This window comes from Myodes glareolus, chromosome 26 (assembly GCF_982192425.1).
Source record: "Myodes glareolus chromosome 26, mMyoGla1.1, whole genome shotgun sequence".
Lineage (NCBI taxonomy): Eukaryota > Metazoa > Chordata > Mammalia > Rodentia > Cricetidae > Myodes > Myodes glareolus.
Genome location: NC_142051.1, coordinates 22,894,136 through 22,907,365, shown reverse-complemented (window position 1 = coordinate 22,907,365; position 13,230 = coordinate 22,894,136). Strand labels below are relative to the sequence as shown.

The following is a 13,230-nucleotide window of genomic DNA, read 5'->3' as shown; positions in this document are numbered from 1 at the left end:
AGGAACTCAAACAGGGCAGGAATCTGGAGGCAGGAGCTGATACAGAGGCCATGGAGGGATGCTGCTTACTGGCTTGCTCTTCATGGCTTGCTCAGTCTGTTTTCTTACAGAACCCAGGACCACCAACCAGAGGAGTCTCCACTCACAAAGGGTAAAACACTCCCCTTAGCAATTGTTAGCAATCACCAATAGAAAATTCACTATAGCTTGCCTGCAGCTGGATCTTATGGAGGCATTTTCTCAGTTGAGGTTTTCTCCTTTCTGATGACTCTAGCCTGTGGTGATGTAAAAACTATCCCAGACACTTGTCAACTTGACACAGCAATACATTAGTTTACAACGAACTCTTATTTTTCTGTTTATCCCCAATATCACATTAATAAATATCACAATATCAAACATTAAAACCTTAAAACTTCCAGATTTTACAAATTTGTGTATTTGAAAAGTTCAATCGCCTTAAAATCCATTTAAAGTCTATTTAAAACTTCTCAGTCTCTCAACTATGAGTTTCTGAAAAATCTAAGTAAGTTAAATGCTTTCTTACTTTAAGAGGAAGAAGTAGGGTATAGTCACAATCTGAACAAAGAAAAATGAACTCTAACACTCTAACTTAATGTTCATTAAGTCTAATGAACATTAGACTTAGTGTCCAATGTCTGTAATTCACTCACAATCTTCTTGGCTCCAAGGGCTTGCCATAGCACACACAGTGAGAATCAGGCTTAGACCGGCTACACTAGTATCTGTAAAAATTCTGGAATTTCTTACTGCAGCTGGGCTGCATTTCTGCCAACAGCCTCTCTTGAGCACTCTTCATTGTGCTGAGCCTTAACTTCTCTGAATGGTCCCTTTGACCCTGGACCTTCAGCTGCTCCTGAGCCTGCATCCTCACGGGGGAGGGGAGGGCTTTCTTCTCCTTCTCACAAAGCCAACCCTCAGCTGATCTCTATGACCCTCCCATCCCTCAAAACCAGGATCACCTGGAAGATTTTTACATATGACCAAGTTTTGGCCAGAATGGGATACAGCCTAAGTCATTTCTGGAACACAGAGCTTTTGTGCACTGACCCTGAGGAAACCCTTCCCAGAAGATTTTGCCCCAAGGATGCTGGTCTCTTCTTAATCACCACTAACTGGGTTTTGTGTGTGTGCCTCTGTGGGTCTCTGTGTACGTTCTTGCTTTGTTTATTAGTTTGCTCATTTTGTTTGTCTTTTTATTTTCCTGTTTGTTTTCTAAAGAGAGGTAGAGAGATGGGGGCGGCACACAGAGTTGGATTGATGGACAGGTTGGTATAATCTGTGAGGAGATTTGGGAATATTGTATGAAAACAATATTTTCAATAAAAATATAATGAAACTGCGATGTGGTTCTCATACCTAAGCCATTTGCCTTACACAGACTTTTCCTGATCTAGCCCTTTCTGGCTAGTCAAACATCACATCACCATGTCAGTACCCAGTATTAGTGTATTTATGATTTTCTTTTGAATCTATTTATCAGTGAATGGAAAATACATGTTATCTCACTAGCAGGAAACAGATTGCTCAATTTTATATTTATAATCATTTGGCTTGTGAGAACACAATTTTAGAACACTGGAATTAAAAACACCTATTGTTGGATAGAAAAGAGAGATAGCCGGATTGATTACTTCTTTATAATAAAAACTAAAAATTAAAATAACAAGGATATATTCACTTACAATTTTGGATAAATATTAATGGCAAAGGTCAGCATACAAGGAACTGGATAATTGGGAAGAAGAGTAGAAAAGAAACATATTCTAGGGACCCTAAATAATAGAACATATCGAAATCTGTGGAAGGGTTTGTCCTTATTCTAGGAATCATTGATAAAGAATTGTTGATATGCAGTTTAATATAAAGACATTTATAGGAACTATAATATCAGAAATTACCTAACAGTGAATTGTGTTAATTTATAAAATAATAGTATTAACCATGTCTTAACTAGCTAGAAACTTGAAAGCACAAGGGAAAATTAGTTGAAAAATAGAGGTTATGAAACATTATGTAGATTGTGTCTGATTTATAAAGGACTCTCATAGAAAAAGAGGTTGGAAAAATAGATTCAAAAATGCTAAATTTCTGGCAGAATTTTCATCTTCTCTCATGTCAATGGTTCTCAACCCGTGGGTTGTGATCCCTTGGGGTATGCAGAGCAGATATCCGCATAATAGATATTTACATTATGATTCATAACAGTAGCAAAATTATAGTTGTGAAGTCACCATAAGATGAGGAACTGTATTAAAGAGTCACAGAAGTAGGAAGGCTGAGAACCACTGTCTTATGTGTTTATTGTCTCAAATGGTATACATCTGAGTTATTTTAAATATGAAATTCCCTTTGGGGATGGAGAGTTGGCTCAGTGGTTAAGAGCATTGCCTGCTCTTCCAAAGGTCCTGAGTTCAATTCCTAGCAACCACATGGTGGCTCACAACCATTTGTAATGAGGTCTGGTGCCCTCTTCTGGCCTGCAGACATACACACAGACAGAATATTGTATACATAATAAATAAATAAATATTAAAAAAAGAAATTCCCTTTAAAATTATTTGTTCTTATGAAGACTGAACCCTGCAGTATGAGTTTAGTACCTCAATACTGGTTTGAAAACACTGTCAACCACAAACTAAATCTCAAGAACAAATGATAAAGCAAAGATTTCAGCAAAAATATACAAAATGGCCATTGGCCAACTTCAAGGCAGACAAAACAGTAAATAGTCATAAAGGTTAATATTTTGTGGTATAACCTGAGGAAAATCAGATCATTGTTGTTAGGACAACCTCCATTCATTTATATTTACTCTATTTTAGGACTTTAATTATGTCTATCTCCAGATCTAAAACTTGGCATAGCTTCTTAGATAACACTGCGAGCGATTTTATAATACTTACTGCAGAAACATAATGATTTCTACAGAAATCGCTATTTCCACCTCTATTTAAGGATTGTATTTTGTAATCAAAGAATACAAAATTCAAGGCCAAACAAAAGGGCAAGGAATTATCAAAAATATTATCAAAGAAAGTATTTGAATCCATAAGCGCCAAAAATTGTAAGTTATTTTTGAACTAATCATTAAAGATAGTTCAGGAGAAAGAGAAAAACAGGCTGTTCTGTACTAGAGGGGGAGAACAGAGCTTAGGGCTTTTGCTTTATTGTGTCCTCCATCCATCATAGAACAGTATGAAGTCAATGTCTGTGCCAATGTATCCTTACTGACCCTAACTCAATGTCCAGTTTCAGTAAGGAATCCCACACTTGATACTATGCTCAAGAGTACCAGATCCTCACAGACATAGCCAAAGACTTCCTTCATCAAATTAAGCCTGGCCAAGAGGAGCTGGCCTGCCAGTCTCACTTCCATAAAGACCACTGTAATCCTGTAACTAGTGGATGCTGAGACAGAAGCCCATCTCTTGCCTCAGCCATCGCCTGTTGCAACGCATTTCAGTTCTTCCTTTAGAACACGATATAGAAAGCATTCTTTACTGAACTGTGGCAAACCCAGGTAAGGTTCCCAGGGAATATGATCACGCTCACTCTGAAAGAATTTGGAAAAATAAGGAACTACTGTCAACATTTTCACTTCACTTCTTTCCTTGCCTGAGGATCCTAGAGCAGTAAGTGAGACCGAGCCGCGTATCAAGCTCTCCCACAAATTTGCAGGTGTTTCAACGTCAGCCTCAAGGTACATCTTCTCTGTGATTCAGATGAATAAATTGTCTTGGGAGATGTGAGAGGCAAGCAGGGCTCTGTTATTGTGGTTGGGGCTGGTTTCTGGTGGCAGATACCATAAAGGCATTAGATAAAAAGGCGGGAGAAGTGTTGGAAAACATTGATATGAGTTTCCACACAACATATGAAGCGAAATTAAAGTCTTATTTCAAAAGTGTCATTTCTAGGTTTACTTACAAGCTGCCCTAGTGTGTCTAAAGCACCAATATTTGCTTCCCTTTCCCCGTATTCTTTTCTTATCTTAACTTTTCTGTCTGTAGAGAAAGATACACCTGACTCTAGCTGTGTAGGTAGGTAGTGAGACTAAATCAAGACACAAATTCCAGTGTTGGACCATCAGTAGCACCTTCTGAGCCCTTTTCCCAGGCGCTGATCATGGGAAATGCCTGTCTAATAGCATATGGTCATAGTGATAGCACAGCAGATTAAAGGAGGGATCAGGATCTTATGCCACACAGGTCTGAGGCCAATAAACAACAGCTAAACATAAATCTTTAGCCATGCACAAAGCAATATTCTAACTGTACCGCATATGTATGACCATAATCTTTACAATAACCTGTGACATAGGATGATCTATTATTTCTATGCTGTTTCTTTATTTTAAAATTTATATATGTATGTATTTATTTGTGTGCATGTATACGTGTGTGTGTGTGTGTGTGTGTGTGTGTGTGTGCACATGATGTGTGAAGTCACATATGCCATAGTGTATGGACATGAAGGTCAAAGGACAATTTGTGATGCTTGAGTATTCACTTTTAGCATATGAGTCGTGGGGATTAAACTCAGGATTTCAGGTTTGGAGGCAAGCTCCTTTAACCCCTTGAACAATCTTTTAAAATTGCTTTTAATTGAAAATAGATTTTTTTTTTATACAATATATTCTGGCTGCAGTACTACAGTTTCCCTTCTCAACGTCCTTCCAGATCCTTCCCACTTTCCTACCCACCCAAGTCCACACCCTTTATTTGTCTCCCTCATTAGACTATAAACATGCATCTAAAATAATAATGACGAATGAAAAGTACAGTCAGGGCAATTAAAAATCTTATCTAAGCATGTAAGTTAGCAAATGCTCTGAAGTGACCAGAGCATACACACAAGAAGGAACACACATATGCTTTGCTGAGCCAGGATTCCAACACCAATGTCTCGCCCAGAGTTGCAATGATTGCTATGCTCTCCCACAACACCAGCGACACGGTTTGATTCTTTCAGGTACCTTTGCATTCAGTACAAAAGATCCTCAGAGGGTAACGCTACACTTACAGTTCCCTGAACATTTGCATGGCGGGATCCAGAAAGCAAACCAAGAAATAAAACTGACTGTGTGGCTTGCTTATTTCCAGAGCAATTTATATATTTTGTTACTAAGCTAAATATTTTTGTCCCTAACTATTGTATGTGGGCGACTGTTATCTGACAATATTGAGTGATTGTGGGGCTCCTATTACACAGCTTAGAAAGAATATTGAGTGACAGACTGAACGCTCAGTAGAATACATTCTTTTACAATATATATTTTTACACTTTTGTGTGTCTGAGGTGGGAAATTTCTTAGATTTTTATGGCACCTCACTTTCATTTTCTGCCATGATTAACTGCTGCTTGCCTGGGTTTGCTCGAGATGGTTGTTATTCTCATCAACGGTCCATGCCACAAAACATTTAGGGGGAACCTAAGCAAAGGTAATGAATCCTCTAGAGAATGTATTAAGTATCTGTGATACAAAAGACTTAAAAAACAGAAAGTTCATTTATCTATCTATTTATCTATCTATCTATCTATCTATCTATCTATCTATCTATCTATCATCTATCTATCTATCTATCTATCATCTATCTATCTATCTATCATCTATCTATCTATCTATCTATCTATCTATCTATCTATCTATCTATCTATCTATCTTCTGCTACCTACCTATATACCTATCTTGTATCATTTATTTATAAAATAATAACTAATACTATTAAAGATATGATTCTTTATGTTTACAGGCTGAACATAGAAACTGTTTTCATCTAATATTATGTAGAATTGTGAAGCCTTTGATTCCTTGTAGCATTAAGAATAGAATTCCAAGGAAGGACAGGGTTTTGAATTATTGACCTGAGTTGAATGGTGACTGTTTTTTAACTGTCTGCCTTATGAAGTTAAACACATTTTCATAACAATACTTGCCATCTATATATTCTCCTTGGTGAAAATGTCTATCTCTTTTCATTTCCTTCTTGAATTATTTTTGAGTTTTGATCATATTTTATTTTTCCATATTTGTCAGATACCAGATACTAAAAGGGTTTCAAATAATTTCTTATCTTCTTATTCTTTCTTTTTTTTCTTTACAAAACAAAGTTTAAACTAGTGAAGTTTAATATGTTTACTTTGTTTTCTTCTGGATTGTCCTTTTTGGTTGATGTTTAAAAACTCATCTCCTGAAGATTTTTCTCATATGATATTTTTCTAAAAGGTTTTCTGTCTTACATTAAATCCATGAAACATTTTTGAGGGACTATTATTTTGTTGGCCTGTATAAGTTCAATTTGCCAAAATGACTGCCCTTCCTTCCTTGAATCATCTTTGTACTTTGTCAAACTTAGTCAGCCATATAATCATGGTTTTATTTCTGCATTTTTCTTTTCTGTTTCTTTGATTTATATGTCTAGTCCTCCATGAAAACCATTGTATCTTCATTACTGCAACTTTATAAGTCTTGAAGTTATATAATGTGAGTCCTCCAATTTTCTCTTCTTCGAACTAATTTAGCTTATAAATCGTATGTCAAGTATTTTCAACTACTCATTTTTGTCCTCCTGTATTCTAGGGAAGACAGATCTGCCATAAGACCTTCCTTTTCTTGTTCCAAATCCTGTAGATGCTGCTGGGTTTTTCTCTAGTCTGTTCTGCACCCACTGCAGTAGGGGCCCACAGGCTTCGAACATTTGACTGCATAAATGCTTGGTGAGTACCAAGCCACTATGGATCTTGGTTAATGAGTCCAGATGTGTAAGTCTGTGAATCCTCCTATAGGCACAACATTCTTCCTGACACGGGATCTTCGGCAGTTCTACTTCCGACTCGAAGCTTACTTTCCCAACGGTGGTATGAGGTACAGTAGTATTGGGATTTCAATTCTCTCGTATTCTGAGCTCTTTGGGCCTTGAATGGATTGAAAGCAAGTGTAGTACCCGACCAGTCTATGTGGTTTTGTCTCCTATGAAACAAACAAAAATCAGCCCTATGAAGCCTTGGTCCTTCATCTGGTATGTGGCTTGATGTCTGGTACGGACATCTGTATGAGAAGGCCAAATGGTGGCATGAGGTCGGGGATGACACCAGTCAACAACTCTCAGGGGATGACCTGTTTCTTCAGCTGACCTTTTGACTGAGGCTGCAGACAGTTGTTCTGGAGAAATTTCTGCTCGGTCCTTAGTCTTGACAGAATGCCGCAAGACAAAGACAGAATGGACGTGAACAACCCTGGTGGCGCCCATCTTTTCTGCAACTGTGTGCCTTTCAGTTCCACTGTATGTAAGTTTGGAGTCTCTCTGCACATCATTGTTCAAGTCTTCTATACATAGACTCCTTCCTTCTCTGTGCTCAGGGCATGGTTGAGACAAACCGGGAAAACGACAGAATCGCCATCAACCGCCGGCATCTTCTGCAGCATTCCAACCACCATCCTGCTTGACTCCAATCAAGTAGGCTTTGGGCCTACTGCAGCTTGCCCAATCAGGGGCTTAGAGACAGCCTTCCAAGATGCTTTGTAGGGCTCCACAGGGGTGGAGCCTGGGACATAGGGGAGGGGCCAGGTCCCACAGGGGGCAGGGCCTAGAGCAGGGATAGAACATACCTAATATCACTTGGGAGATGCTGTCCCCCCCCTTTTTTTAACCATGTTTACAAGATTGCCGCAAAGATAAAAATATCTAATGAAATCTGTGACATAAAATTCAATGCTATGAATTTATATCGGCAAAATTTATTTTGTAATCATTTCTGATAAGGGAATATAAAAATGATAGTGAATTTTACAATTAATGGTTTCTTAGAGTCAAGCCATGAGATGAAAAGAGAACGTTATTTTTCAGTATTATAATGTGATAAGCTTCATAAAAATTTGAACAAGCTTAGTATCCCATTCTCTCAATTATGTTTAGCAATTTTAAACAGTATAAATTTTATAGAAATTAGGTAAAATAAAAATTCTATTTATTGCTACATTAGTTTTTCTCTCAGATCAATAAAATAGGGGCTGAAATAATAAACCAAACCTAAGTCACAACCAAAACATTCAACTATTATAGTAATGACAAAAACATCAAGAAATCTTTTATAGACCTGAAAACTCCCCTACAGTAAGGACACAAATCTCTGAAAACATGGACCATTGGAGCTGTTACTAAAAGCATTTGACAATGAATTCATAAAATTAACATTGCTAATTTTGCATCCACTTCTATTTTAAGAAAATATTTTATTACTGAAGCTTCAAAAACCACACTTGTTTTTAAATTGCCAGTCCACACTGGAAAACATTTATGCTTTTAATGAGTCTCCAAAGATTTCAGCTTGAAGGACAAGGTTGTGGTCATGAAGGGAAAACAGAATAGCTTTTCAAATATACTGGACAGACTTCAAGTATATTGTATAGTGTCATAAAAATGGCAAAGTTTTAGCTTTCCCTTTTCCCTCCCTCCCTCCTCTCTCTCCCTTTTTTATCCCTCCCTTCCTTTCCTCTTTTCTTCCTTATATTTGATTGGGAAGATGAACATGAAAACCCAGCGGGAAATAAAAACAATATAAACTGAATGGTTTCTAAATTTGTGTTTACCCCATTGTTGGCGATAATCATTTTATTTTATCTTTGTTGTTGTTCACTATTTCTTTTGGAGTTGACATCTTCCGTGGATCAATTTTTATATGCTCCAGAGTCCAATATTAATTGAAGCGCTTCTTTCACTTTTGTATAGTAAGATATAATTAGATGCTTTGGTAGTTTTTGAAGAAGCGCAGGTTAGTTGGTGGAAGCCAACTGGCTCTCAAAATGCTTTCTATAGAAACCACAGACAAACAATTTGGAATGCCCGTTCTCCCTTGCTTTGTTGAAGCGCCACTCTGAATGTTCACTGTTTCTGAACTGCAGGCACTTGGGAAAAATCTAAGCTGGGAGCACAAAGCCCTCTTTTATCAAACTGCTCAAACTGTCATTGTTTTGTCTCACAGCGAAGCAAAGCTGAGAATCGATCCGCAGCTCCAATTGTGGTAAACTCAAAGGTTGGAAAATTGCTCCAATCTTTAGCTCAGAATAGCATATTAATAAAAAAAGGAATACAATCCTTACTAATATGTTATATTCAGGTATTGTTAAAAGTATTTTGAGCATATAAGTGCAACTGATATTTACAAATTAACTTCATAAATCATGGAATGTTATAATTCGTGTGTTAAGGGTGAGAAATCTGCCAAAGGATGCACAGCTCGTAAGTGACAGAGCTAAGGTTTTCACGAAACTAGGCTTGTTCCATTGTCCATGAAATTTTCTTACTAGTAAGTAAGCAAATGTTGATTGAGTGAATAAATGGTGTGCCTACCTGTGCCCAAATCGCTACAAAGTGTTCCGAATAATCCTCACCCTGTTTTAAATGAAGAGAAATGTAATGAGTATCTCTCAGGCCTGTTGAGAAAGAGAAGACCAGAGTCAGAGCTACCGGCTAGAGAAATTATCGTGGGAGACTGTACTGAGAAAACACATCGCATAGAAAATTACTGAGAGGGCCGCAGAGAAACCACAAGTTCAGCACTGTTTATGTCTGTGTTATAAACATCTCAGCTATGAAGTATGAAAGGTATCAATTTTGTTTCCTTCTTCCCAAATTCTACCTTTATCTATTATGTCAGTGGGTTTTTTGTGAATATAAACCCCAAACAAACAGTATCCACAATCTACAGAATAACCCATCCCTTCCCTACAATGTAAAACAAACACGTTATTTTGTTGTTTCTGGATAGCTGTAGTCCCAGGAAGACGACCTCACCACATCTCATAGGGAAATCTTAGTTTATGTGTGGGTCATGCTAACTGCTTCATTTTACCAGTGGTTGCTCTGAAATCACAGGACACAGTTAGATTATAGTGTGATATAATAAGAAGTGTGTTGTGGTGTGGGAGAATTATCTGTATTCTGTCAATCATGTATTTTAATAAAACGCTGATTGGCCAGGCAGGAAGTATAGGCGGGTCAACCAGACAGGAAGTAGAGGCGGAGTAATGAGAATAGGATAAGGCTAGGGAGGAGAAAGGTTCCTCAGCCATTCCTGTGCAGATCACCGAAGAGGCAACATGTAAGCTGTCACACTGAGAAAGGTACTGAGCCCATGTGGCTAACATAGATAATGATAATGGGGTAACATAAGTTATAAGAGCTAATAAGTAGCCTGACCTAATGGGCCAATCAGTTTATAATCATATGAAGTCCTGTGTATAATTTCTCTTTGGGATTTGCCGGCTGTTGGGGTACCGGGCGGGACGGAAACCCCAACAAGCCGGCCCTCATGTTACAGTGTTGGGTTCTTTCTGAGAACATTTTTTCTAACTTTCATAATGAAGATACCCACAGAAATCAACACCTCTCTGTTTGTTGGTCCTGTGGTTGCTCTGGGACCTGGAGCTGTTGTGAACACGAGAGAAGCCTGTAAAGGGGAACTGACATGTGGATGGCAGAGTTGAAGGTTGGTAGCAACCATGATCTTAACACTGACATTGAGTCTCGTCACTATCACTTCTCACCTTGGGACATGCAAAAGAAGGCAGTACACCTTCTGTAAGGCCTAGCCCAGTTTATATGCCCCGATTTGTTGCTTGCAGCCAGGAGGCAGTACGTATAAACAAGCTACAAGCTCAACCCCGCAATAACAATGCAAACATCTACTTTTTTTTTGTAGGCTTATTTTATGCTATGTTTGGGTAATTTGATTTCCTCTTGATGCTTGTTATTCGTGTGAAACTCTGACCCTTAGTTTCAGCTTCTTAACAGATTTAAAGGACAGTTACCCCATTTATTATTTAGAAACTGTTCCATACATTTAGTTTATAAGCTAAAGTGTGATGCCCTACAACCCATCTACATGTTAACTAGATAAGAATTGAGTTGGTACAAAATACAAGAAAACTTAGTTGTGACTTATTTCTTTTTATTTAAATGCTGTAAATGGTTTAGCGAAAGATCCAGTTTGGCATATAATATTTAACTTTAATCTTCTACCTTTTAACACACTCATCATTAATGAAATATGTGTAATATGGCAATGTACAACTAGTTATACTTTACTGGAAATAATTTAGAAGCGAATCAGGGAGTTAAATGGGGGAAAACATTGTGACATCAGATATCTATCTGTGATTACTAGGGCAGTAGCTTATTAATGGAATCAAATTGACGACCCAGACATAAATAGACAATCAATAGACACCTGATTTTTGATAAAGAAGCTAGAAATACACACTGAAAGAAAGCTTCATCCACAAATAGTGCTGGACAAACTAGACAGCTGTATGTAGAACAATCCAAATAGATCCATACTTACCACTCTACACTAAAGTCTCCTCAAAATGGATCAATGACCTCAACATAAAGCCAGATCCATTTAACTTGATAGAAGAGAAAACCAGAATAACCTTGAACTCACTGGCCCCAGAAAAGACTTTCTGAACCGAACACCTTCAGCACACACACTAAGATCAACAATTAATAAATGTGACCCCATGAAGTGGAGTCACCTCTGCACAGCAAAGAACACCATCACTCAGACAGAGCAGCAGCCTTCAGAATGGGAAAAGATTTTTACCGATTATACATGGGACAGAGGAATAATTTCTAAAAGATATCAAGAACTCAAAAACCCAGATATCAAGATAAAAATAACTCAATTTAAAAACTGAGTGACAGAGGAAACTCAAATGGCTGAAAAATACTTAAATGTACAACATTCTTAGTCAACAAGGAAATGCCAACCAAAACTACTTTGAGATTTTATCTAACACTCACCAGGGTGGCTAAGATCAGTACACCTTGTGCCAGCTCACGGTGGTGAGTCTGTGGAGGAAGATGAGTTAACGCTCATCCATTGCTGGTGGGGGTGCAAACTTGGACAGCTACTGTGGCAATCAGCGTGGCAGCTTCTCAGGAAAACGGGAATCCACCCAGCTACATTACTTTTGGGCATACACCCAAAGGATGCTTGGTCCTACCACAGAGACTTTCTCATACATGTTCAATGCAGCTCTAGTCATAGTGAGAAACTGGAAAGAAGCTAGATGTCTCACAGCTGATTAACAGATAAAAAAGGTGGTATATTTTCACAATGGAGTATCACTCAGTCATTAAAAAAATGAAATTATAAAATTCACAGGTAAATGGATGGAACTAGAAAAAAATCATTATGGGTGTGGTAACCGGTACTCAGAAAGATAAATATGGCATGTATTTGCTGATGTGTGGATATCAGCCTGCAGTCTGTGCTTAAGAGTAGTCTGTTCCCCCAATAAAATTCCTTTGGTTAAACTACCCTTAAGAATAGGCTACAGGCCCAGCAGTATATGGCCAACAGAAAAGGAACTCAGTGGTACCTTTGGAAGTTCCTTGTTTCATAATGTCTTATCAGGGCATTTCTTTTTTCTTATTTTTTTAAAATTCTATCCTATTTTTAAAATTAATTTTTATTTTATTTATATATTTTTTATTTATATTGTCCTGTGTTTTACACTACAGTTTTTGTGTGTATTTATTATGGCTTTGAGTTCGTTGTTTTTTGCTTTCATTTTTTTAAAAAATATTTATTTATTTATTATGTATACAATATTCTGTTTGTATTCTTTTTGTATTCTGTTTGCATTCTGGCCTGCAGGCCAGAAGAGGGCACCAGACCTCATTACAGATGGTTGTGAGCCACCATGTGGTTGCTGGGAATTGAACTCAGGACCTTTGGAAGAGCAGGCAATGCTTTTAACCTCTGAGCTATCTCTCCAGCACGTTTGTTGTTTCTATGGGATTCCTAACTGTGCAAACAAGTGGCTCTCTGCATCTATTCTATTTCTTCTGTCTTTTCTTGGACTCCTTTCTGTTTGCTTTGTCCTATTTTGACGTTTTAGTTTTTATTTTATTATTATTCCATAGAAGCCCGTGTCTCTTCTAATAGAGGCAGAAAGAGGTGACTCTGGATGGGAGGAAGTGGGGCAGACCTAGGAGGAGCTGAGGGAGGGGAAATCATAACCAGGATACACTGTGTAAGAAACAAAGTCTTTTTTCAACAAAAGGAAAAAATGAGCAGATTTACCATAAAATAACATCAGGATTGCACACTGAAGCAATACTTGGAAGAAACATTAACTGATAACAGACTGTGGTTTCTAATCCTGTGCTTTCTTTAGAAGAATAACCATCCCCATATGGG

At 37.7% G+C, this 13,230-nt stretch overlaps 1 protein-coding gene and 1 pseudogene across 3 annotated transcripts in view; both read right to left on the bottom strand.

Moving 5' to 3' along the window:
• Positions 1-13,230, bottom strand: part of Syt1 (synaptotagmin 1) — a 508,800-nt gene that overhangs the window by 199,850 nt on the left and 295,720 nt on the right. The gene's annotated exons all lie outside the window — the stretch shown is intronic.
• Positions 6,196-7,467, bottom strand: LOC148117770 (lys-63-specific deubiquitinase BRCC36-like; annotated as a pseudogene).